We start from the raw sequence: 27,645 nt of genomic DNA, 5'->3' as shown, positions 1-27,645 counted from the left end.
AAGGAACGGAAACGATGTGGAGAGCTTTGAGGATCTGCGGAACAAGAGGATCCTTCAAAAAGGCCCACACTCAGGCAAGGGGCCGGAACCAGGCTGTGTTGACCCAGCAAGGGGCTAATGGAGCTTGGGAGACCCTGGCATGCTGAGGAGTTGAGGTCAGATCTGCATTCTCTTCACTCTGGGGGTTACTGTGAGGCTGGCTCTCAAATGATGCCCCCAGGGTGGAGTTGGCTTTCACTTTAGACCAAGTCAAAGCCTTCCTTTATCTCTAGAAAAAAGTCCTACTCCTGCGAGATTCCTCTGGTTTTATTGTCTATTCACTTGTTTTGTTCATCCATCCGTTCAATCCAGAAACATTTCATGAGCATCTACTATGTGCTAATACTAGGCACCAGGGTTACAGAAATGAATTTTAAAAGTAATGGAATAGGGTCCCAGCCTTTCATGAGTTCGTACTGTAACGTGGGGGAGAGAGAAGATAGTTATGGTGAATGTAAACTGCAGGCTTGGAAAGGCCCTGAGCTGGTCAGCCTGCCAGGTACTGAGGCAGTGTGAGTGCCCACCTGTTCCTGTCCAGAGGGAAGGAGGGTGAATGTCCACAGAGACTTCCAGAGGAGATTGCTGGGGGATGCTTATTTCCTTCTTTTGAGCTTCCTTCCCGGTGAAAAGATTTCCACTAAAGGAAACTCGCCACTGTTTACCTCTTTGACTCATCTCCCTAGGAGATGAGGAATGGCTTATCTGATTGGAGAGTTAGTTCCGGAGAGGGAGCTAGGAGAGAGTGGCTCTGGTTTTTCCCTGGTAGAGATCATTTCCGTCTACTGCTCTGTGTCCTAAACTTTACAGAAGTTGGCCGTGGCCAGGAGGGTGCTGCTTGTAGCCCAGTGAATGAGTTTAGTTCAAGAGAAGATATTGAAATGTCCACCTAGCTAAGATATTGAAAGCCACATTCTCCAGCCTGACTTTTATCAATATTGTCGATTTTGATCTTCATTTGCCTGATTCCTGTAACAGGGACAAAATGTACTGTTTATTGGACTCCCTCGAATCCCATCATACATGATACTTATGTGTGTGACAGGGATGGACTCACCTCTCTGCCTGGCTGGGAGTCATCTACATCCCATATGCTAAGCTTTGCAGAGAGAGGAGGTACATTTTCAGGGACTTCCCTGCCTCATTCCCTGCTTGAAAGCTTCCTTCTGACCCTGCTCTGCAGCAAGAGAGGAAACGGAACATCTAAGATGAAAACAGAAAATCTGTATGGTCCCTTTTTCAGAGTCTGTGGCAGTTCTACAAAGGTCATGAACATCCTTTGGTCTGAGCCCGGAACACCCACTGATGTCCCAGATAAGACTCTGCCTGGCTGCCTGCTGTCCTCTCGGGCTGTCTTTATTTTGGAAGGGGCCCTTCTGTCAATGTGTTCTGGCTTGGCTTTCAAGAACACCTTTGCCCTGTTGTTTCTCATGCTTGACTTCCTGTGGAGCTGAACTTGGGATCGTATGTTTCCCTAGAAGAATATGCTGCAACCGTATTATCCTGGAACCCTTAGAGGGCAGGTCAGGATTACTGCCCCTTTTTTTCTCAGAAGACGGATTACTAAGATGCCAAAAGGGACCTAAGGTAGGGAAACACCCAAGCAGGATTGGCAAAAACCCAGAGGGCCCCATTTATACAGCCCTTAGTATTCTCGCATCAGACAATGCCGTTTTCACCTTCATTCTATCAGCTGGTTTCTCAAAAGCGAACTGGACTGGTTCTTTTCTCCTAAATTGGGACACCAAAAGCTTCAGAGTATCCGATAGCCCAGTAGAGGGAGCTGTGTTAAACAAGATTTCCAAGCTAAAAGGTAAAATACAATCAGCCAAGCGGGTAGCCCTGTGTATAATTCAGAAACTTGTGTGTTAACAGATGGTTGCCTATTCAAAAGCTCTGAGCCAGAACACAGCTTTTGCAAGGTGGTGTCTTGGGTTTTGTGGGTTGCCCAGGATCATGCATCTTGCTTCCATCAGCAGAGCATGATCTTGGCTCCATATGGCAATTCCATGGTTAGACAGGTTCCACAGGTAGCCCTGGCTCTGGGAGCAGGAGGGAAGTGGGCAATTCCGCTGACCTTGCACACACCAGGCAGCGCTCATGCTCATGGTCTTTGCAGATAGATTCTGTATCAGAGAAACCTATAACTTAGGGGAGTTATTAGTGACAAGTTTTGAGGGCTCAGGCTGGGAAAGAGATGCAGTGAAAGGAGAATCTTGCACAAGTATTTGAAGCTTCTGTTCACCTAACTCATCTAGCTGCCTGTAGGGTCTCGGACTGGGCTAAGTTCAAATCTAGGGCAGCCCTTGGTATAATTTCATTGAATAAACTTCTGTGATCAAGACAATTATGAAATGTGAAAAATATAGAGGAAAGCAACATATATTGTGTGTGCGTGTGTGTGTGTGCGCGTATGTATGTGCATGCTTTGTTGTGTGTTTGAGTTTGCCTGAGAACAGGAGTTTCCAAAATCGATCATGGATCATGAAAGATATCTATGGTAGAGATAAGAGAACTAGCAAACTAGCATCCTTAAGGACTCAGCAGATGCCTACAGGTTAAAAATTCATGCAGACCTGTTGGGAAATAAGAGAGGAATGAAATGGTACGTGAGGTGACTTTATTATGTGCATTTGTTTGCTGGGGCCTGACATCACAAAATACCACAGACTGGGAGGCTGAAACAACAGACATTTATTTTCTCACAGTTCTGAAGGCTGAAAGTCCAAGACCGAAGTGCCTGCTGATTTCTCCCGAGGTCTCTCAGTTGGCTTGTAGATGGCTTGTGGATGACTTGTAGATGGCTGACCTCTTGCTGCCTCTTTGAGGTCATCCTTCTATGCACACCAGCCCCTGGCATCTTTCTCTTCTTATACGGACAGTCATATTGGATTAATGCCCCACCCTAATGACCTCAGCCGGATCACTTCCTTAGACCTTGTCTCCAAGTATTCCATTCTAGAATATGCTGGCTGAGGAGGGGGTGCAGGTTGGGACCTCACATGAATTTGGGGGAAAAAGATTCAGCCCATAACACTGCGTATGTCCATGGGGGCAAAGAATTGTACTGATTATGGTAAATTATGTTAGTTGTTATAACTGATAAATTCTGAAGTCTTAGAGCATAATACAAACAAAATCTGTTTTTCACTCACATGAAAATCAATTTCAATCAGCCAGAAGCCATTAGATGGCTGTAGAAAATATAGTCATTCAAAGACCTAGCTGCCATCTTCAACATATGTTGTGTCCATGGATATTTTGGAAGGAGAAGTCAGAAGGAAAGTGTGGACAAGGCACTAGACTCTTAATGGCCTTCACCCAGAAGTGACACATCCTTCCACTTACACTGCATCAGCAGGAGCTAGTCTTATGCATACATCTAGAGGAAAGGGGTCTGGCAATGTAATTTGCATCTAAGCCCAGGAAGGGAAAGTGGGTTAGGTAAACATCTAGTCAATCTTTGCAGGAATGAAGTAAGCTTGGCCAGCTACAAGTCTAAAGATGGGCCAGGTGTTCTGGGGAACTAGTCAGTGGGTACTAGAAAGTCAAGTAAACATGCATTAAGGAACCCTTCAAGGTTCCCAAAGTCATGATGAACCTTGGTCTTAGGTGGTGTTCCCCAACCTCTTTCATGTCATGGCACACATAGGAAAGGATCATTCTTGCACTGTGTATTTGACTCTCTGAATGAGGTTATTCAAGGCCAGAGGTGATACATGAATTAGGAGGCCCCATGCACTCCAGGTGGCCACCTGGCCACTGTGAAGGCTGAGGATCTTATGGCATTTGCCATTCAAGATGTCCAGGGTTAATGGCTGGTAATCTGTTTGCAACATACTGAGGTGCTGCAGCTTACAGGTGGGAATGCTGAGGTCTAGAGAACAAAGCAAGTGACACGTGGATTAGGTGTGCATTCTGTGAAGACCAAACCTACTGCCACCATCATGGAATAAAACAAAAAGGGAAACCAGGTGCTGTAAAAGCCAAGGGCAGCAGAATTGTCCTGAAGGACTCTGCAAGATAATAAAGCATAGGCACCACAGATTTTCCCTTCATCTGGAGTCCACACTCTTAAAACTAGTGAGTTTTAATTATATTATATTTGTTGCAACTCTTTCTTCTCTCTCTGGAGTAATTAATGGGAAGAGAATTACAAAGGAAACCCAGACATGGGTATTAATATTCATCAGAGGACACAACAGAGGAAAGAAAACAGAACATAGGCTCTTGAACATTTTAACATAGGTTCAAGATTTTAACATTTATACACTCTGGTTTGGTTTAAATCATTTGCACTTTGAACTAACAAATATTTCATGTCATCTATAAATAACTCAGTGAATGCTTACAAATTATAGGACAATGTAGTTAGATCACAATGTGGCAGCAGGGCTGAAGGCCAATTAGAAAACTCGTATGCTTTTAACAAACACCCCACTGAAAGAAATCAATTTGCATCCCGTGGTTATTGCACCATCAGAGAATCTTTGCAATGTTGTTAACCCTGGACGTCCTAATTTACAAATGCCAGATAACACTTAAAATTGATTAACAGTGTATTTTGAGATAAAATGGTGTTTTCACCTTGCTAATCAGCTCTTTCACAGAAATTATTCTTGCTTTCCACAAAGTTATGAAAAATAAATTGGAGAAATATTTTATTAACATTTTAAAAGCAAACAAATAACTTTCAGGATAATATTCAGATCCTTTGTAATTTCCTTTCTCCATTTTCATCAAATATGGGAATGCTTAACCACACAGGAAGAAGTTGGTGGACTTGGAAAGTTGCTGAATTCTCTTATTTGAATCAATCCACATTAAACACAAGCTATTGTTTTATTAGCAAGTGAAGGATAAACATAGCTTACACTGAGTGGATATGGAAGACAAACTGGTTTCCTCTAGCCCAGTGATCCTTGAACAAATGAATGATTCTGACGGAAACCCAAGGAGAGAAGATTTTCCTGAGATTGGGTGGAAATAAGCCATTCATGTATCAAATCCCTTCTTACCCACAAAATCCAGCCTACCAGGTTCATTAGTTCCTTAAACCTATGTACAACTAGGGGTGCATGAGAGAATTTTAGATGGTATAAAGAAGAACAGTTTATTATTAACAGGAATGTTCTTAAATTAATGTACGTTAATAAAAATATACCCAACCCAATGAAACCATGATTTCATCAATTATAGTATCTAAAATGAGAACAAAGATTTATGTTATAAGAAAGGAGGCAATTAAAAATATTAAGTATGATTGGGATGGGCGTGGTGGCTCACACCTCTAATCCCAGCACTTTGGGATACCAAGGTGGGTGGATCATTTGACGCCAGGAGTTCAAGACTAGCTTGGCCAACATGGTGAGACCCTGTTTCTATTAAAAATGCAAAAACTTAGCCAGACCTGGTGATCTGGGAGGCTGAGGCATGAGAATCGCCTGACCCCAGGAGATAGAGGTTGCAGTGAGCCAAGATCGTATCACTACACTCAAGTCTGGATGTCAGAGCAAGACTCTGTCTCAAAAAAAAAAAAAAAAAAAAAAAAATTAAGTACAGTTGATCTTCACTATTCATAGATTCTGTATTTGTGAATTTGCCTACTTACTAAAATGTATCTGTAACTCCAAAGTCAATATGTGCAGTGGTTTTGCTATTGTTTGCATACATGTGTGGAGCAGCAAACATTTGAGTTGCCAGCTATACAAGTTTTCAGCTGAGGCCCAGCAAGGTAATGCTCTATTTTGTTCAGCTCTCATACTGTAAACAAGTTTCTATAATCAAGTGATTGATTTAGTGCCATGTTTTTTGCATTTCTGCAAAAAACCAACTTTTTGTTGGTAATTTCACTGTTAAAATGACCCCCACGTGTAGAGCCACAGTGTTATCTAGCTTTCCTAAGTACAGGAAAGCTGTGATGTGCCTTAGGGAGAACCTACATGTATTAGACACTCTTCCTTCAGGCATACAGTGTGCTATTGGTCATGAGTTCAATGCTAATGAGTCAACAATATATATTAAATAAGGTGTCTTTAAATGGAAACATGTATAAAAAACAAGGTCATGTATTGACTGACTGATGAAAATGTTATGACTAGAGGCTCACAGGTACCTAACCCTGTATTTCACTTGGGAGCAATGGTTCAGTATTTGCTAATTCAGTATTTGCAGAGATGTTATAGAATATAACTAGTGTGAATAATGAGAACTGACCATGAATAGACGTCGAGATGCTTTTGTTGTACATGGAGATGTGCCACTCAGATCTCCTTTCAAGGAGGGCCTTGCTGCAGCCTTGGGGAATGTGGTCAGCAGACAGCCTCTGGCTGGAAGCTCCTTCAGGGTCCACCTCAGCTTCAGAGAGCTACCTTTCCTGAAGCCATGTCCTTCTCTGATGGTGGAACCTCTAATGGGGTCCTAATCCTTCCTCTTGCTCCAGATCCCCCTTCCATCTCATTATATTAACTGAGGCTTTGTCAGGCCTGCACGGCAGTTTGTTTTCTCCTTCGGCTCAATCCTACTTCTTTCCTGTTTCCTCTGCAGTGCTAATCCCTAATCAACATCCTGTATCCCAACCTTCATTTCAGTTTCCATTTCTGAAGAAGTTAACCAATTACAGTGGTTCACAGATGTGGCAAAACATAGAGAAACACTTCCCTGAGATCCTCCCTCATTCCTCTCCCGCCCTCCCACAGATATCAGCTTCCTTGCTCTCATCTTCTTGGTTCTGGGCTCTTGGGTTATATCCAACTAAGACACCCACCCCCAGCCCAGGGTCATTGCTGAAGGCAGTGAAGTCTGAGTCCTGCTCAAGGACCCATTTGAGGAGATGAACTGAAATCCAGCCTGTGCTCCACTCATTAATTCGTGGGTCCTGGTGAGGGATGTGCTGCCTGAGAGAAAGTCTGCTGGTCCTAACTGGCCCCCAGCAGCTGTGTGGCTAGCTGTGGCCATGGCTGTCTCCGCTTTCCCATCCCCCTGTGGTGTGGATCCCCGCTTCCCGCTCCTGCCCTCTGGAACCCTGGTCTCCTGAGCAGTGTTGGCCTTTGCTGTTGTTGCCTCTTGCCACAGCACCTTCCATTGTTTGGACTCTTCATTTGGGCCTTCTCATCTTTTCTGCACCCAAGAGGAGGTGATCTCCTGAGCTAATCACAAAAACATTTCAATTTCTAAGCCTTTGGAAAGGTTTTCCCTTCAGATAGAGTGCTCGTACCAGAAAGCACCCACTAGAGAGAGCTCACATTTTCACTCCCTCCCAACCTCTCTGAATCATGTGTGTCTTCTGTACACTAAAATAAAGACTGTGTAACCTCTCGCCAGGATGTGCCTCCAAAGATCTGAGAGAAATTTGTAAAAACAATAGCTAATGTTTACTGGGACGTACTACATGCCATTCTGCCAAGTGCTTTATTTTTATTTTTTCAGCTATAAATATTTCTTCTTTCTATAGCATTTAAGAGAAGCCTATAAAAAGTTGTTGTCATACCAAATTTAAGAAAATTTTACATGGAAATTTTACTGAATCCTCACAGGACCCCTAAGAGGTTGGTACTCACATTCCCATTTAACAAGTGAGGAAACACAGGCTTAGAGAGGTTAAGTAATTTGCCTTACACCTTGAATTCAGCAGAGTGGGGTTTCAGGTGTGCTTTTGCCTGACTCCAGCACTGAGTAAGCACTGTGCTTACTTCTGTGATAGTGAAGGTCACAGAAGAGCAGGGCTCAGCCTGAGACAAAGGCTCCTGCTGCCAGAAACAACAGGAAAGATGCTAAGAGCCAGGCTGATGAACAGGCCTCCCTTTGGAGTGAGAAGAGAATGATGCTCTTTTTTCCCCTTTGAAGGATTCAACTCAAGTTGAAAATCACAGTGGGATGAAGATCTGAGCATTTGAGGTTGGTTGGCTTCATTTTAACCATGTGCCTAAAAATTTGTCATCATTTAAAGACCATTTCCTCTGCACCTGCATCCAAAATGCATCCAGGGTCCAGTGTTTTAAGTAAGAATTACTCAGATGCTCTGTTTTGCTTCTTCACAATCCATGCATTCCACTTCTAACCACGTCGAAGTTTGTGGAGATAATGGCCTCGAGGGATTGGGAGAATGGAAATCAGGAGAAGTGAAGCTGATTTCTCCTTGACCATGTGGCTTCTTGAAATTTCAAGGTAGGCAGTAAAAGAAGTGGTTGGCTGAGATTAAAGATTGAACTGTGCATCTTAGCTGCAAATTAAGTCATTTCATCTGGAGAAACATAAAAATCCATAGCTTTCAATGAATCTCTGCTTTAATGTTTTGTCACTCCTCAAAGAGTTTTTAGAAACACATTGAATCCCACGCCCACATTCTTAGGATTGAACCTTGCTGTGGGGGTATGGTGATAAGCAACATGGCTCTTATATTCCTCCAATGTTTGTCAAGACCAGTTTTTGTGAATAAATGATTTATTAATTATTATATGAATAATCTGATGTATTAGCCCATCAATGAGTGACCAAGGCAGGGATGTCGGTGGCATTCCAAGTGTTAGCCAGACACCCCATGCTTTCTATTTGCCCATCTGGTATGCTGGGTGCTATAGCTCTGGGGTCATTCTCCTTAGAAATCTTGGGATTCTTGATGCCTTACATTTCTAGCTGCTCCTCAGCTTGCACACATGGCCACGCTGCATTTCACTGACCCATTGTATATGAGTTCAGCCCCTGGGGAATTGCCTTAACTCTCAAGCATCTTATGAATACACATTTTCCTGTTTAAAAGAAAACCCCGGAAAGGGCAACAAAATCAGAACTCATCTCTAAGAATTCTGGCAGTGGATCCTGGAGGTTAACATCACAAGCTTTGGAGTCAAACAGGCCTGGATTGAAATCCTTCCTCAATCACTTACTAGCTGTTTGGCCTTGGATGACTTACTTGACTTCTCTATAAACGTCAATTCCCCATCTGTAAAATGGATATAATTGTATATGTCTCATTCTGCTGTTGTGAGGATGAAGTGAGATTATGAATGCAAAGCACTTTAGCATTGAGAAGCACTCCAAATATGATAACTGTTAGTGCTATCAGAAGAGAAATTCAACGTATCAGCAGAAACTCCCATCTACAATCTTAAAAACATTGTTAAGTGAAAGAAGCCAGACACAAAAGGCCACATGTTGTATAATCCCTTATATATGAATGTCAAGAGTAGGCAAATCTCTAGGGACAGAAAGAGATTAGCAATTACCTAAGGCTGGAGGGTTGGAGGGGAATGGGGAGTGACTGCTAGTGGGTATGGTGTTTCTTTTAGGAGTGATTAAAGTGTTCTGGAAATAGATAACAATGATGGTTGTACAAATTTGTGAATATACTAAAAACCACTGAATTGTACACTTTTAAAGAATGTGTTTTATATGTGAATTATATCTTTTAGAAAGTTATATTTTAAAAAGAACTATGTATGATGCAGCTAAAACCGGAGACTTTTTAAAGCTAATTTGTTTCCTGGAATCTCTCTACCTCTCCAAGCCTGGAAGAAGGATTAACTGTCATCTCACTGGAAGACAGTGTCTCTTTCTAGGTAAATCATTTGTTATATGACTGCACAGTAAATGTCAACCCATTGCAATTTTGGCATTTGTGGGGATCAGTAACATGCAGTTCTCTTGGCATTCTACGAGAGACTGCTAAACAGTCTGGATTATGAGCATGAAGAGCCAGCCTATCGTTCCTAAATCAGAGCTTCTCTGCATCTTGGTTCATCTGGGAGATGATCCAGGTGATAAGTGAGGTGTTTTCCTCCATTTAACGTGAAAAAACAGAGGAAGGAAACAGAAAAAAGAGTCTATTGGATTAACTGTTACTATTTTGATGTATCATACCCATTGGTTCTAACTGAAGGGGTGTGTGTGTGTGTGTGTGTGTGTGTGTGTTGGGGGGATGAGTAGGGTAGCTTTGCTAAAAGGAAAGAGCGAAGGAGATGTAGATGAGTCAGTGCCTATTGCAAAACTGGAGTGGATTAATTCTGGAATTTCATTGAGCGTATTCAATGCTTCCAAAGCATAATTTTAAAAACGCAGTGTTTTCAGATTCACATTTTAGACAGACTTGTCAGCGCTGCTTAGGAACAATTTCTTTTGGTGTGAGTACGTTTACAAGATTTTGATAAAAATATTATTTATTCATGTTTGGAATGTCTAAACAGATTTGTGGTTTTTCATTTTGCTTTAAAACATGATTAAATGTGCTTAAAAAAATCAAAGCCTTCTGTCTGGGTTTTGAATCTCTTCCAGATTTATAACTGCCTAATATTATATATGTCATGCCGATTTTCTTTTGGTTCAATCATGTCAACTGAGATTCTTTCAAAGAAAAAAAAGTCTTATGAAAAAAGAATTATTTGTCCACCACATTAAGACTTTAAGAAATTTATCAAGATATTGATCAAGAGCATTTTATTTTTAAAATTCTTTGCTGGAGCTGCTAGGTGGAGTGGATACCCAGAAGGAGAAGCGAAGGAGATCTCAGGGCAGGCAGAGAATCAAAGTGAAAGTCAATTTGAGTAAGTTCTCCTTGGGCTAGCGTGCACACACTGGACTCTTTAATTGCCTTTGTTTTTATGGAGAATGTACTCTCCAATGGGACTTAGTTGAGAATGCTGTGCTCTGTACTAAGAATCTTTGAGAGACTAAGCAGCAGAAGAGAAAATGCTCCCGTATAGATGACCTGAATACTTAACAAGCAGTAAATAACAACAGCTATACATATTGTCCATTTACTATGTCCTTGCACTCAGCTTGGAATTTCATTATTTTCCATAAAGCCCAGTGATTTTAGTGTGATTGTGTCCACTTTAAAGATGAAGAAACTGATGGTCTAGGAGGTTAAATAACTGGGCCCAAGGTCAAGCAAGGACACGGTTTGTCTAAACTTTGAATAAGATCTGTTTGGTTCTTGCTTTTGACTACACCAAAAACCTGACAGATGGACTTGCAGTTGGAAACTGGGTTAATATCCTATTTCTAAAATCTTCTACTGCTTAGTTTCCCTATTCTTAGAGGAGGTCTTTTTTTGGAAGCCTAGTAAACTGCTCCTCCTAATGCCTTTCACTCATGAGTGATGCAGCTGCCCAAATCAGAAACCTGAAAGTGATTCCAATGCTCCCGTTTTCTCAGCCGGCACATGGATAAATCCAAGTTCTAGAGATTCTACTCCTTCGATTTCCCTGCAATCCACCTTCTTTAGCTCTGCATCCATGACTGCAGTTCAGAGTGTGCCATTTTGCAGTGCTACTTATAGCAGCCTCCTAACTGGCGTCTCTGCCTCCAGTCTTGCCCCCTCCAGTTCACTTCCCAAGAATGCTTTCATTCCCAACAGTGATTTTTCAAAAAAAAAAAAAAAAAAAAAAAAAAAGTGTAATGAATCCTGTTCACCCTCTTTTCATTACTTCAAGATGAAGTTCAAGTTTCCTAATATTCCTTATAATGACTTCACTGATTTGGTTTTATCTTTCCAGGATCATTTATTATATAACATTCTCTGGATCAGGATTAGATTTGGTTACAAGTGACAGAAAAATGAAAATACCAGTGGTATAATCTATTAGAAAGCCGATTCTTTTTCTTTACATATGGGTGGTATCATTCAGTCACCCAGAATCCAAGTTCTTTCTAGATCATTTTTCCACTTCCTTCGCCATGTTGCTTCTATGTCATTGGCCAGGGTGGCTGCTGGAGATTGAGCTCTCAGATCCCCATGTTAACCCATGGAACAAAGGGAGGATCAAAGAAAGTCATGCCCTTCCCTTTTTTGATGGCATCCAAGAAGTTCCACTTAGGAACTCCCATTTCGTTTCCATGTAACTTGGTCACATGGACACATCTGTTGCAAAAGAGATTGGGAAATGTAGTTATAGTTTTTGTCAACCATTTGTCCAACAACAAATTGGGGATCCTATTCTGAAGGAAACAGTGGATAAAATTAACTGGGGACAACTAATAGTTTCTGATACTTCCACCCTCAGCTGTTTGTAGTGGCCTGTGCTGAAGTGTCTGCCCTTGCTGTGCATCTCACTCCAGGACCGCCTGAAGAGCGCTGATCCTGCATTGTACATGTGGTTCTTCTCCTGTGCCTCCCCTCCTGTCAGATAATTTCTTGAGGACATGGATGATTCTCTGGCACCGACAGTTCCAGGTTTTTATTTTTGTTTCTTTAAATAGAGCATTCTGTTTAGCTTAAATGTGGAAACATAACCATAGACGTCTGAGAATGTGAACACAGGTTATAATTCTGCACAAGAAACATGCATTGCAAGAGTCCACCAGCTGCTGAGTCAGAGGTCTGTTTGAGGAGGCGATAGTTAAGGCCAGAATTAGGAGAAGGAGCAAGCCACATAACAATCTGGAGGAAGAGCCTTCTAGACAGAGAATTCATTAAGACAAAGGCCTTGAGGCAGGAAGAGCCTTTGCATTTTCAGGGCAGAAGGAAGAATTGTGGCTAGAGGCCAGAAGTGAGAGAGAGAGTGGAAGTGTGGTAGGTGGGGACAGACAGCGCATAAAGGCAGCACAGGGTGGAAGTTATAAGTACCAGCTCTGGGACAGAGCAGTTGGATGACACAAGGTTCTACCACTTGCTAGCTGGAGATCTGATTAAGTCACTTAGTCTCCCTGTGCCTTAGTTTTCCCATCTGTAAAATGGTTATAGAGTAGTATTTCATAGACTGGTTGGTAGATTTCAATGAGTTAACACATACAAAGCCCTTAGAACAGCACCTGGGATGTGGTGAACACTCAATAGGTCTTCGGCACCTGCATTCTTGCTCCTGCTGATGTGCGTCTAGATTCTTGCTATGCCTCTCTTTCCAATATTGTATACCCAAATCTGGGCTCCTATCACCTTCCTGCTCTCTGCATTTAATTAGTTGCTTTCTCAGTGAGGGTTGGGTTTGACTGCATGTAACAGAAAAGCCAGAATATATCAGGCTAAACATATAAAGCCAATTTTTTCTTTCAAGTAGAAATCCTGAGGCAGGCAGGTCACTCAGGGCTGAGATGGTGCCCTATGCATCTTAGAGACCCCTAGTTCCTCCATCTTACTTTTTAAAAAATTATCTTAGACTTTTGACTTAAGATAATTGCTGAAGTTTCAGCCATTGTGTCCGCATCTCAGAATGATAAAAACAGAAGGATGGAAGAACAAAAAGGCATGTCTGCTTTAAAAACTTTTCCTGAAGTCCCATCCTACAATCTTTTGCCATCACATTGGACAGAATTATTTATTTACATGGCCAAACCTAGCTATAAGAAAGGCTGGCAAACGTAGTTTTCTTTTCCAGCCTGGTACATTGCAGTTCAGTTACTAAGAAAAAAGAGGAGGCCGGGTGCGATGGCTCACACCTGTAATCCCAGCACTGTGAGAGGCCACTGTGGATTACCTGAGGTCAGGAGTTCGAGACCAGGCTGGCCAACATGGTGAAATGCTGCCTATACTAAAAATACAGAAATTAGCCAGGCGTTGTGGTGCGCGCCTGTAATCTCAGCTACTTGAGAGGCTGAGGCAGGAAAATGGCTTGAACCTAGAAGGCAGAAGTTGCAGTGAGCTGAGATCCTGCCACTGCACTCCAGCCTGGATGACAGAGCGAGATTTTTTCTCAAAAAAAAAAAAAAAAAAGAAAGAAAGAAAGAAAAAAGAAAAGGAAAATGTTTGTTGGAAGAGGCCCATCTCCTTTCTTCTTGCCTAATATCTAAACCAGACTCTCATTCTTTGTCTCCTAGGCCACTTCCAATGGGCTTTCTGCCTAAAGAGTTTTCATCTTCAACACATTTTCCACATAATGTGCTGTGGTTTGAATATGTGTGTCCCTGAAAAAGTTATACATTGACACCTAATCCCCAATGAGATAGTATTATGAGGTGGGGCTTTTGGGGAAATCATTAAGTCGTGAAGTTAGAGGCCTCATGAATGGGATTATTGCCTTATGAAATAAGACTGAGGGAGCTTGTTTGCCCCTTGTGCCACATGAGAACACATAGAAGGCACTCTATAAGGAACAGGCCCTGACCAGACACTAAATCTGCTAGCACCTTGATCTTGGACTCCTCAGCCTCCAGAACTTTGAGCAATAAGTTTATGTTATTTATAAGCCACTCAGTATAAGGTATTTTGTTATAGCAGCCAGATGGACTAAGACAAGGAGCCTTCAACGGCTCCCATTTGTATCAAGCAGAGCTCATAAACCGCTGTCCTGAAAGCTGAATCCAACCCAAAGTCATAGTTTGATACTTTCACGGCATTTTGAAAAAAAAAAAAAAAGAATCAAACTAATTATTGAAATTTAACAAACCGAAAGTAACTCTAAAAGCTTGCATGCTTGCATTTCCTTCTTTCAATAGCAGAAGTTCTGGATCCACATTTCAGAACGGCGATAATTAGCTGAGGCTGAATAATCACTCACTCCTTGGATAGGGCTTGAGATTTCTAGTTTGCCCAAATCCCCACTCTTTCTCTTACCTCACACCCAGGCCACTCCCCTAATTTACATTTTCCACCTGTTCCCTCAAGGCATTGACTTTCTAAGTCTTGACTTTATAAAATCGAAAACTCCTATTATCTGTTTAAGTCCCTTCCTTGATCTGGTCTTCACTTACTTCTCCAGCAAAATGTCCCACGATTCCCTTCATGTTCTCTGGGATCCAACACACTCCCCACACAACACCTCTCAACTGTAAGTTCTATGAGGCTCATGTCTGTTTTTTTAATTAATATATTCCCAGCACCTGTGACACTGTCTCACTCATAACAAATGCTCCATAATTAATTGTTAAATGAATCCGTGAACCAATACCTCTCTTTTGTTACCTCCCTGCCTTTGTTCCTGTTGTTCTCACTCCCTAAAATGATGGGGTGTTTTGTTTTGTTTTGTTTTTAAGATACAGGGTTTTGCTCTATCACCCCAGGCTGGAGTGCAGTAGCTCTCCACACTAACCCTCCCAAGTCGCTGAGACACCATGTGCCACCATACCTGCTATTTTTAAATTTTTTTGGTAGAGAGAGGGGTCTTGCTTTGTTGCCCAGTCTGGTCTCAGGCTCCTGGCCTCAAGCAATCCTCCCACCTTGTCTTCCCACAGTACTGGAATTATAGGCATGAGGACCACACATGGCCTAAAATGACCCTCTTAACATTCACATGGCAGGTACAAACCATCCAGAGTTCAACAACCCTCCTCAGTGAAGTCTGCCCTGACCTACTTGCTGGAAGTAACTTTCTCCTATGAACTCTTACAAAGTCTTAGTGCTTTTAGCAAATCATAGACGTTCCAAGCCACATCCCTGATGGCCTATGTCTTTCACGTTTTAGAAGAGAACTAGGTTAGGGAAGACTCGACAGGTCTGGAAAGTAAAATCCAACCTTACTCTGGTGGCTATGTTTGGAGGGAAGTGAGAGAAAAAGAAGACAGGGACTACTGAGGCAGTCCAAGCAAGAAATGATGGTACTTTTGGCCTGGGGGTTGGCAGGAAGGATGAAAAGAACTCCCTGGATCTGAGAGATTATTGGCACATGAGTTCATTGGGACTTGATGATATAATGGATGAGGTGGTAAAGGTGGAGGAAAGGGAGATTTCAAAGGAACTCTTTGATTGCTGGTTTATGCAAGAGATGAACTACCATCCCCTGAATGATAAAACACTTAAGGAGAACCAGGCTTCAGAGTTTAGGTTTGTTCGAGTTTACTTTGAAGGTCTTTGAGAAATGCAAGTTGAGATATCAAGTAAAAGATTAGATGTGTAGGTTTAGAACTCAGAATAACATTCTGTGCTGAGGACATGAATCTGAAAGCTACCAGAATTATCAGATATCAAAGCCCTGGATATTTATTGATAACCCTGGTAATAATAATTCCTGAGTGTCAAGGGAGAAAGTATTAGAACAGATGAAGAGAAGGAGCTTGTGACCAAGTCTTGGAAATCTAACATTTCATAGTCAGGAAGTAGAAATTGAGCCTGCAAAGGAGATAGAAAGGGAAGGTGCAAAGCCCTAGGAGAAACCACATAAGGATGGTGTCTTAGCCCCTTCTCACGCTGCTGATAAAGACATACCCCGAGACTGGGCGATTTACAAAAGAAAGAGGTTTATTGGACTTACAGTTCCACGTGGCTGGGGAGACCTCACTATCATGGCAGAAGGTGTCTCACACAGCAGCAGACAAGAGAGGAGAGTTTGTGCAGAAAAACTCCCGTTTTAAAAACCATCCGCTCTTGTGAGACTCATTCACTATCATGAGAACAGCCCAGGAAAAACCCGCCCACATGATTCAATCACCTCCCACCAAGTTTCTCCCATGACATGTTGGAATTGTGGGAGTTACCATTCAAGTTGAGATTTGAGTGGGGACACAGCCAAACCATATCAAATGGCATTGGACAGTCAAAGAAGAGAGTGTTTCAAGATGGGAGGAATGGTGCATTGCTGAGAGGTTAGTAAAGATGAGAACTGAACAATATCTATGATGTGGCATTATGTATGCCTTGAGAGCCTCTGAATGAGCCATTTCCGAAGGCTGCTAGGCCAGGCAGGAGGAAGCCTGCTGCAGGGTGTGGGTAAGGAGGAGAGGAAAGGGGACAGTGCCCACGGCTATAGTACACCATAGCTGTGGTCAATGCTGGATTAGGGGAGGCAGATGTTAAGGGTCATTCCTGTGATGTGGCTAAAAAATATTTATTGGATTTAGCAGCCTGGAGCTCATGGTGTACTTAGGGAGAGGCATCCATTTGCGAGGAGTGCTAGGGTTGGGACCCAGGTGAGAGAGTTGGGGATTGGAAGAGAAGGAAGTAGAAACTGTGCCAATGATATGGTGTTGTAATGAACATTGGCTGCACTCTGTTTTGCCTCTCTGCCTCCATTTGCACAAGTGCTTCCTGGGAGCCCCAGTCACCCACCTCCTTCCCCAGCAAACTGGCTTACAGATGATGTCAAGGAAAAGAAACCATGGTGTGTGAAGAAATGCTTCAGCTTTTTTCTGTATCTCAATGCTAGTGAGTTCACTGGAATTTTTTAAGGGAGACCATACCCTGCCACTGCCCCCTGCACCGCCTCACCCTGTGCTGGGTTTCTGCGTGTGTGCATGTGCGTGTGTGTGTGTGTACATGCACATATGTATATTTAATGTCAAATTTGAGGTCTCCTACTGGTTTAAAGTATTTGAAAGAAACTTCTTTGCAGTCCAGGGACATCTCTGTGTGGTTTCTGAGAAGGATGAGGAGTTCAAGAAGTGAAGACTCTGTCATACATAAAAAGAAAACAATTTCACTGTGCAGTCCAGGAGAGACAAAGCAGTGTAGCATGTGGCTTCAGGATTCTGGCCAGCAGAGGTGAGTTAGAAAGACAGCTCTTAACCTTCACACTTATGTGTAACATTAGAGGACAAGCTATTCAGTTGATGGTAAAAATGCAATGACAGTAAATTTTGACAACTGCATTTTTTTCCACTAAAGTCAATTTAACCTAATTTCCAGTGACTAAGTGTCTCATCCTATTTTCAAAGTTCCATTGAATTTTTGGCAACTAGATCTTATAACAAAGTTGAAAAAATTGAAATATTTTATTCGTCACCTGGGTTTCAGAGAGGCCTTGGAATTTCATTCCATCTTTCCTCTATAACCAGCAATTGTCCAATAGCAATATAATGCAACCCACAAATTAATTTTAAATTTTCTAGTAGCCATATTAAAAAATGAAAAAGAAACAAGTAAGATTATTTTAAGAGCATATTTTATTTAACCCAATATATCCAAAATATGACCATGTCAATGGGCAATTAATATAAAAGTTTATTAATGGGATACTTAACATTCTTCAGTACATCCTACGTCTTTGAAACCTGGCATATATTTTACACATATGGCACATCCTAATTCAGATGAGGCACATTTCAAGTGCTCAATAGCAGCACATGGCTAGTGGCTATCAATCATATTGAACATCGCAACTCGAAACAATCATAAAAAAGTCAGGTACAAAAAGAATCTCATCTAACTGGAAAATAGGGAACTCATATTTACTGAACACCTATTAGGTGACAGCCACTGGGCTCTCATGTCATTTACTCCTCACCACAATTCTGCCACATAGATACTATTATCTACCTTTTTTATTTCTTTTTTCTTTCTGAGACAGGGTCTCACTCTGTCACCCAGGATGGAGTGCAGTGGCATGATCACAGCTCACTGCAGCCTCAACCTCTGAGGCTTAAGTGATCCTCCCATCTCAGCCTCCCAAGTAGCTGGGACCACAGGCATGCACGACCACTCCTGGCTAATTTTTAAATTTTTTGTAGTGCTGGGGCTTCCTTATGTTGCTCAGGCTGGTCTTGAACTCCTGGGCTGAAGTGATCCTTCCATCTCGGCCTCCTAAAGTGCTGGGATTAAACATGTGAACCACTGCACCTGGTCTCTATCTTTCTTATTGAGAGGGAAACTGAGGCTCAGAATGTTTAAATAAATTGTGCTTCACTAAGAAGTGGCACAAACAGCATTTAAGCTCAAGGCTGTGCTTTTTTTAAACACATACTGTTGCTTCCCTTGGCAGTACAATCAGTTAAACCTCCCTGACTCCTTAGTGTATATCATGATGTTCAGTCAAGACGTGTTCACAGTAAGAAGAGCAGCTGTAAGACCACCAAAGAGTAAATGCTCCAAAGAGCAAAAAGAAAGAAAAAGGGCCACCCCATCAAACCCCAATTCTTATTAAATAATAGATGTGATAACCAATCTGAAAGCAAATTTCACTGATTGCCTTCCTCGTGTAAATACGCATTATGGAGGAAAAAAGAAAGTATGCAACCTTATGAGCCTGACCCACTTCTCGACGTTCCCTCCTCTGCCTTTCTCATTCTCGTCTTGCAGGGAGCCTTCTGTTTCCTGACACCCTCTTTCTGGTTTCACCTTCGTGCACCTCCTCTTCCCTCTGGCGGGAAGATTCTCTTTTCTCCTGTCTGAGTGATTACCTCCTTCTCATCCTTCAAAGCCTGGCTCAAACATCACTTCCTACGAGAAGTCCTCCCTGACAGCCTAGGCAGAGTCGACCATTTTGTCCTTTGTGCTTTAATTGTTCATCTTTCTGTCAGAGCAATTATTACACATTTGTTCTGAGGTCTGTTTTCACACAGGGTATGAGCTCCCAGACACAAGGAGAACGCCTTATTCAATCCCTGTCGCGTAAGTGTCTGACTCTGCTATTACCTAAGGTCTCCTGGTCCTTAAACCCTACGAAAGATTGATTCAGATTGAAATTACGTTGATTAGGGAAACCTAAAGCACTTTGCAAGGGGTCTCCAAATTCTGGGGGAAGTTCTTATGGTTTATGGTCTTATGGTTAATTCTATTCTCATGTCCTAACTTTGTCAAAATTTGTTCTCTGTGTCTTAGAGCTACTTCTTTCCATTCAGCTCTGACGTTGGGCCCCCACATAACTTCTCTTTGACTCTCCCTTCATCCCAAAACCAACTACACAAACAAGCCATTTTACCAAAGACCAGGGGATCCCAGGAAGCATGATATACCACAAATCAAATAGCTTAAAACCTGGTACTAGATTTTTCTGCAATCCTGTTGCCCTAATATTACATTCCTACTTCCTGAAAACTTTCCAGCCTCTTTCTCTCCAATTCTTTTTCTGCCAGTCTCCTTGCTTGCCCCATCTCTCCTTCCTCCTCCTCCCACCCCCCACTTTTTTTTTTTTTGAGAGGAGCCAATACCCAATATTCCTCTTATTTTCTCATGTAAAATGGTACATCTTTTCCTTCCTGCTAGAGCTGCTCCAGATACTGGCATTTTCACGGATCTCCAACCCAAACACTTAGCAAAGGATTTTCCCAAGCACAGTTTCCCTCTTGAGAACAATCTCAGCCAGCAGTTAAGATAATAGTAATATCTCCTTCTGTCCAGAGCAGGGTCAGCAAACTTTTTCTGTAAAGGGTGAGATAGCAGATAATTTTGGCTTTCTAAGCCATAAGATCTCTGCCACAATGACTCAACTCTAAGTGTGGCCTTAGACCAGTTACTTTACTTCTCACAATCAAGTTTTCTTACCTATAAAAAGGGAGTTAATGCATATTTCACAAAGGAGTTGTATCTGTTCAGTGGGACAACATCTAAGACAGTCAGTGCAATGCCTGACACACACAAAAATATTGTTTTTCTTTCTTCTATTTTTCCACTTCAGAGAACAACTGATTGTAAAAAATATTGCATTAATCTGGGTTTAACTGTTTTAGTAATTCCTGAACAATAGCAATTGCAATTTAGATGATATTAAAGCAGGCAGACTATCACACAGAAAGGGTTTAGAGATTCAAGCACATTGCTACATTTGCCAGTTGTTCTTTTGTTTATACGTAACATAAAATTAGGGCATACTGACTTTTGGAAAAAGAACATTTATTGGTTCACAAACCTAAAAATTCCTGGGTTAGGTCTTTGTATTTGGTGAGTCCAGGCACTCAAACCACGTCATTGGGAATCTGTGTTCTCTTCTTCCTCCTCTTGGCAGGATCTCCTTTGAATGGTTTCCTTCTCAGGCAGATTATCCTCATGCAGCAGAAAATGCCCATGCCCTCAGGCCAAGTCCCACCTGAAGCCTGTTTGTGTACAGCGTGTAAGCTGAGGAAAATATTTACATTTTTAAAGGGTTATAAAAAATGCAAAGAAGACTATGTGACAGAGACAGAAATGTATGGATACCAAGCTGAAAATTATTATTATCTGGCCCTTTCTAGAAAATGTTTACTGACATCGCAGCTCCAGCACACAAAGAACTCTTCATGTCCATTTTTTTTCTGGTAGAAGACCCAAGATTGCTTTCCTGGGAGCTTCTTATTGTTTCTCCGTGCTGCCTTCTGGAATTTTTCTCATTTCTATATGTCTCAGGCACCAGACAGAACTGGATTAATGGTTTTACTGAGTCTCTCTCCAGCTGCCCTTGGATTTTAAATCTTAATTACTATATTGTTTATTCTCAAAGTTCTATTTAGTACAATATGTTTAGTCTTTGCTATAGCTTCTTTGTCTCTCATTATTTCTTTCTTACCTTAATCACCTTAAACATTCTTATTTTATAGTCCCTAGCCAAAGCTGAGTTTGGGGAGGGTTTATATCTTCTATTGATAGGTCTGCTGGCATTGGCTCATGTGTTTGGGATTTTAAAAAATCTTGGATTGTGATTTCATCTTACATGGCATTTAAACCATGGGAATCCCGGATCTCCAAGTTTGAGGGCATCTCTCTGTTGCTGCTTTTGACAGGAATTTTAGGAACGTCTAAAAACTGTTTCTACACTAATTTAACACCCAGAGGTCTCCTGTACCACAGAGGCAGTACAACTTTGAACCCCAAAGCTTGTGAAGGCAGGCCTGGAGTTTCAAAAATTTTCCCCACTCAGAGCTCACTCCAAGGAATGCAAGCTTCTCTGTCATTTCCTTTGGTCTTTTAGGGGAAGGAGGCCTTTCCCCGCTTTTCCTCTTTCACTGAGGGTAGCAACTTTACATGGGATATCAATTTTTCCTTCTGTCCCAGACTAACCATCAAATCCCAAACTTCTTGGTTTGTGAGATCATCAAATACCCCCAGGTGGCCCCAGCTTCAGTTTGCAGGTTATTCTCTGGTTTTAGTTTCCATTTCATTTTTGGCCCCTGGGATTTTCTTTTCTTTCTTTTGAGCTCAGTTGGGACATCTAAAGGGATGCCGGTTCTAGTTTATACTGCTTTTCCAGGTGTTTCATAGCAGGAGGGTTTCATGTAATGCAATCCACCACATTGCCCCAAATGGAAATTCCATTAGGCCTGTGAGACCCCATGTAAGACTATGCCAGCACCATGTGCCACCCACAGAGAGCTTCCTCTGCCACTTTTATCACCTAGAGTAGCACCTTGAGAGGTGCTCACAGGATGTGTGTTGGAGATGACCATTTGGGTGAGTTTCCAGGAAAGCACAGCAAAGCCTGCTGATAATATGGTTTGTGTGAAGGTACCCAGTACAATCATATGCACACGGTGTAATGGCTCCTGCAGCATTGTGTGGGGCTTAAGAGTACGTGCTCTAGAATCACACTATCTAGATTTAAATTTGGTTTCTTCTGCTTCCTAGTTGGGTATCCTTGGGCTAGCCACTTAACTCTTCTTTTCCCAGTATGTGAAATCAGGGTGATGATGGAACCTATCTCAGGGACCCATGGAAAAGAGTAGACGAGGTAATGTCTGCAAAGGGCCGGGCCTGCGTTGTGCTCTGATAAATCTCCGCCTTCATTTGTTTCAGGGAAAGGAACTGGGCTAGACACAAGGTTGGGGTGGGGGCACAAAAGTCCATCAGGATAAACTCGCCCCTTCCCAGAAGTGAAAAAGGGAAGGAGGATGAGGAAAAGGCTGAGGTAACTAAAGAGAATACTGACCCAGTCCTCAGGAGGAAAAATAAAAATTAAGATTCTAACAAAGACTCTTTGGGCTGGGCACAGTCACTCACACCTGCAATCCCAGCACTTTGGGAGGCCAAGGAGGGAGGATCGCTTAAGCCCAGTAGTTCAAGATCAGCCCCGGCAACATAGAGAGACTCTGTCTCTACAAAATTAACAAAAGAGCCTAATGTTGTGGCGTGTATCTGTAATCCCGGCTACTCAGGAGGCTGAGGTGGTAGGATCACCTGAGCCTGGTAGGTTGAGACCTCAGTGAGCTGTGATTGCGACACTGCTCTCCAGCCTGGATGACAGAGCCAGTCCCTGTCAAAAAAAAGGAAGGGAGGAAGGAAAGAAGGAAAGAAGGAAGGAAGGAAGAAAGGAAGGAAGGAAGGAAGGAAAGAAGGAAGGAAGGAAGGAAGGAAAGAAGGAAGGAAGGAAGGAAGGAAGGAAGGAAGAAAGGAAAGGCTTTTTGAATTATAGAATTCGATGAGGATGACTTAAAGTTTGTGTGTGTTGATCTAAAAATGAAACCCCACCAAAGGGTATTACGGGCTTCCACAAGCACAGAAATGTCACTGTTTATTATGGAGGCTGTGAGAAGAATGTGCAAAGCACATTGGCCTTCAATGGAGGTGAAGGTGGGACTAGGAGAGAGTCAGGGATCCTTGAATCTCCATGATCCCCTTATGCTTCCATTAACTGCCTCTTACCTAATTCCTAAGTGGTCAGTATTGAAGTGCCATGCAATTGCCTTAAAAACTTCTGATGCCAGAAAATTCACTCTCAAAAGGAGAGCAAAAGATTATCAGAAGTTCCTAAACATTTTCAAGGGAAACTTGAGCTGATACAAAATGCAAAAAGGTCTGCAGAATTTTAAGACATTTCTGATACAGGCTAGAATTAGAATTCTTGAAAAGATTTGTTTAAAGTATTTTTAAAACGTTTGGCTACAGGAGCAGTTATTTGTGCAAACACTATTTCTAACTGGATTGTGTGGTCCCCCAAGCTGGAGTGTGCAGACTAGGAAGTGGTCCTTCGGCTACTTCCTCCTGAGAAGTGGTTTGAACACTGGGAAATGTGTTTCTCCCTCAACAAGTGCTTATTCAGCAGCTTGAGTGGCAGAGAAAGGTGATCATGACCAGATATTAGCAACACTCCATTTAATTTTTTGAACAGTTGCCAACATTTCTAGGAGCAGCTATCTATGAGCTTTGAGTAAGGATTTTGTGACACTCAGTTAAATTCAGAGAAAAACTTCCTACAAAGTTAATCAGACATCTTCACTGTTAAAAACATTTTTTTTTTTTTTCTGCACATGTCTTTGGGTACAAATAGAAAACAGTTCACACAAATTATTGTAATCTGTATGGTTCCTATACAAACGCACTGAATATTTTAGTTTTTATTTTTTCTCTTCAGGATGCCAGTGTCTCTACATCGTGACAACTTTGAATGTGATCATTGTATCACCTGCTAAGTCGGGCTAAACTAGAAATTATGACTAAAGTTCCAGAAAGTTCCAGAAAGCACATTTGGCCTTACAATAGATCATTACGAACTGCAAGAGCTGCGCATTTACTAAATGATATGCTCAGCCAAGGAGCAAGTTCCCCATCACAGAGAGCAGCAGAAGCCACCATCAGGAATGCTGCAGTGGATTTCTAAGTTGAGTATGGGATTAAAACATAAGTCCCTAGGTTTAGTCCAATCTTAAAAATTCTATGATTTTATCTTTTAAAAATAATGTTTGCATAGTATTTTAAAGGTTTTAATTAACCTTACATACATGATCTCATTGATTCTTTTTTTAAAAAATGGAGGTCACTTTTTCCTGGCTTAAACAAATGAAAATAAATATAAACAATATAGACTTCTGAAGAAAGATGGCAGAATAGAGGCAAAATAGAGACTCTCCTCCCCCAACATCTAAAATATGAATAAAAATAATAAAAATCAACAATAACAAAAAAAAGACACAAAAAAACAGCAACAGCAAGAACACAAGGAAATGGGAGCAACCTAATGTCATAGACTTCAAAAAGGGGAAGACAAAGAAAGGAAAGAGATTTTAGAAAAGTAGTTTCTAACTCTGTGCTCATTTTGGAAGCCTTGAATTACCAAAATATTGAAAAATCGAATCAAAAGCTATAAATCGGAAAATAAAAACAAATTAGCAGAGCATATTGTTTCCCCTAAATGCTTTAGGTTATAGAACAGGTTAATAAGAATATGAATTCAACATGGTGGGTCCCAAAGAGGAAATGAAACAAGAGAATGACCTGGAAAAGTGGTTTTCTACTGTCCTATAGAAAAAAATTAAAGACCAAAACAATATTATTTTTATTTTTTTTAATTATACTTTAATTCTAGGGCACATGTGCACAACGTGCAGGTTTGATACATAGGTATACATGTGCCATGTTGGTTTGCTGCATCCATCAACTCATCATTTACATTAGGTGTTTCTCCTAATGCTATCCCTCCCCCAGCCCCCTACCCCTACCGACAGGCCCGGGTGTGTGATGTTCCCCCACTGTGTCCAAGTGTTTTCATTCAAAATGACATTATTATAGAATGGATAAATAGATAAAAATCGTCAAAAAAAAAAAAAAAACTAAATAGACACAGCTCAAAATAAGCTTACAGACAGAAAAATGCTCAAGATAAAGATAGTGATTGCATGTGAAAAGCACAAAGCAATTTGAGCCTAGTTGTTAAGCCTGTTTGTAAAGCATCTCCAAATAGGACAGACAAAATATTCAAAGCTATAAAACAAAAAAAATTGCTCTGACAAATGCAGAAACGAATCTGCAGATTGAAAGAGCACACTATGACCCAAGAAAAACAAATACTAAATGATCAGCACTGAGACATATCCCCATTAACTTATCAAACTTCAAGGATTTTTTTAAAAAAGTATTTTGGCATAGGACATAAAAAGTAAAGGAAGCCAGTTAAGGTTGCCTTTGACACTAATAATCAATATTGCATGCCAAGGTATAATAAAGCACCACCTAGGATTTCCAAGGGAAAGTGTGACTCAAAAATATTTCACCCATCCAGAATGAGTTTAAGTAGAAAAGTCACAGATAAATATTCTGGCCCACAACAGCACTCAGGGAACACACACTCATGAGTCCTCCTTGAGAGGAATTGTTCAGTGATGAAACAGTCAATTTAGAGATAAACGGAAATAAAATATTTGGAAATATATAGTCTGGGATAAAAAAGACTTATTAGGAACACATAATTCATTTGAACATGGAACTGATGGTATTAAACAATTATGAGATTAATGTTTCCGCAACAGAATGTGAATATTATAAACAATGATAACGTAAAAATAATATTAGAGCCAAAATTGGGAAGTGAGGGATGGGGGAGATGGGAGGAAGTACAAGTCTAAAGATTTACTCATCTTTTCGATGTGTGAGTCATTCGATATTGTCTAAAACTGAAACATGTTGCTAAAAAAAAAAATGACTCCAACCTTTTAACATTTTTCATAGTATCTTTTCTTAACCTTATTTCCCCAAGAAGGAATTTTGAGCAAATAGTATCTCCTGTGCTAAAGGATATTTAACGAAAGGGCAGCAATTTTTCTGTTTTATGTTAGTTTTACTTTTCCAATGTTCAATTCAAGTAACATTAAATCCATTAGTTTTTTGAACAGTGTGCATAATATGCTCATATTTGTGTAAAAATATTTTTGCCTATCTATGTCTGTTTCTCTTTCAATCTCTCTTTAGCATATGACATGGCTTGGTTCTGCATCCCCACCCAAATCTCTCCTTGAATTTTAAAATCTCCATATGTCAAGGGAGGGATCAGGTGGAGATACTTGAATCACGGGGGTGATTTCCCCCATGCTATTCTCATGATAGTGAGTGAGTTCTCAAAATATCTGATGGTTTTATAAGGGGCTTCACCCTTCACTTGACACTCATTCTCTCTCCTGCCGCCCTGTGAAGAGGTGCCTTCGGCCATGGTTGTAAGTTTCCTGAGGCCTCCCCAGCCATGCAGAACTGTGAGTTAATTAAACTTCTTTTCTTTATAAATTACCCAGTCTTGGGTATTTCTTCACAGCAGGGTGAGAATGGACTAATGCAGTATACATTTCCCTTTCCTACCCTCACCTTTCTAAATAGTAACTGAATTTTCATTCAGATTTCTGTCTCTCTGAGAGGCAACCTAAGTACTTCAGGGGACTGTGAACCCAGCTCCTGGGCCAGGGTGGAATGATTGGGCTGAAGATAATCCCTTATCCCAGGGAACTCAGGTTGAAACCAACCAGGGTGTGGCATATTCCTGCAGTAGAATCTGGAATGGGCTTGTGACCCAGCTCAGGTTAGTGAAACATGAAGGAAGGCTTGGTGGAGACTTCTGAAGAAGGAGCTTCCAAGCTTTTAAGAGAAGCTCACCATAGGAAACGCTCTCTCGCCCTCTGGACTTGTCGGTTTAAAGTGCACAACATGGAGCTGCTACAGACATTTTGCAAGTGAAGACTTTTGCCCCATACACAATGACTAGAAGCTGGATGAGGCTAACCCTGAAGATCACTCTGTCTCTGGATGTTGATTACAAAAATCAACACATTTCCATGTGCTAAAGCAATTCTATTTGGATTTTACATATATTTTTGAAACTGAAAGCATTGTAATCTATATATCTACTTAGAAAGATGTCAAATATTCATCTATACTAATCATTTGGGGTTATTACTAAAAATTCTTATTACTTTTCTTCATTGCTTACTTTATAATGAGCTGTTTCCTTTTATAAAACACAAAAAGTTATTATTCTTGCATACTAAATTGTTAAACATAAAAGTAATATGTACTCATTGGAAAAAAATCCAGACACCTTCTCTTCCAGGTTCCCTAAATAGAATTAGGGAGAGAGAAATAATGATCTCTGATCAGAAAATATAACAAAAATGATTTTAGAAAGAGTCAACATATTTACTATGCTTAGAAGTTTACATATATAATCTCATTTAATTTTCACAACATATTATGCAGTAGGAAGCATCATTAGCTCCATTTTGTAGACAAAAAAAAACTCTTGCATCCTGCAATTTTCTGAAATTCCTTTGAAAAGAGACAGTTTTTAACAGTATAGTTAAAGATAAAAGATTTATCGAGTCTCCAACTCCCAGCACGAGCGACACAGAAGACTGGTGATTTCTGCA

General features: G+C 41.1%; 1 long non-coding RNA gene across 1 annotated transcript in view; it reads left to right on the top strand.

The window, feature by feature from the left end:
• LOC111520437 overlaps positions 1–25,052 on the top strand; it is a 40,502-nt gene extending 15,450 nt beyond the window's left edge. The window contains exons 2-3 of the long non-coding RNA XR_002724678.1: positions 12,036–12,205; positions 23,874–25,052. This is a non-coding gene — a long non-coding RNA (uncharacterized LOC111520437). The remainder of the gene's footprint in view (positions 1–12,035; positions 12,206–23,873) is intronic.
• Positions 25,053–27,645: the final 2,593 nt, after the last annotated feature.

Source organism: Piliocolobus tephrosceles, chromosome 3, assembly GCF_002776525.5.
Source record: "Piliocolobus tephrosceles isolate RC106 chromosome 3, ASM277652v3, whole genome shotgun sequence".
In the NCBI taxonomy this organism is placed as follows: domain Eukaryota; kingdom Metazoa; phylum Chordata; class Mammalia; order Primates; family Cercopithecidae; genus Piliocolobus; species Piliocolobus tephrosceles.
The sequence above is the reverse complement of the archived record's forward strand: the minus strand, read 5'-3'. Positions and strand labels throughout refer to the sequence as shown.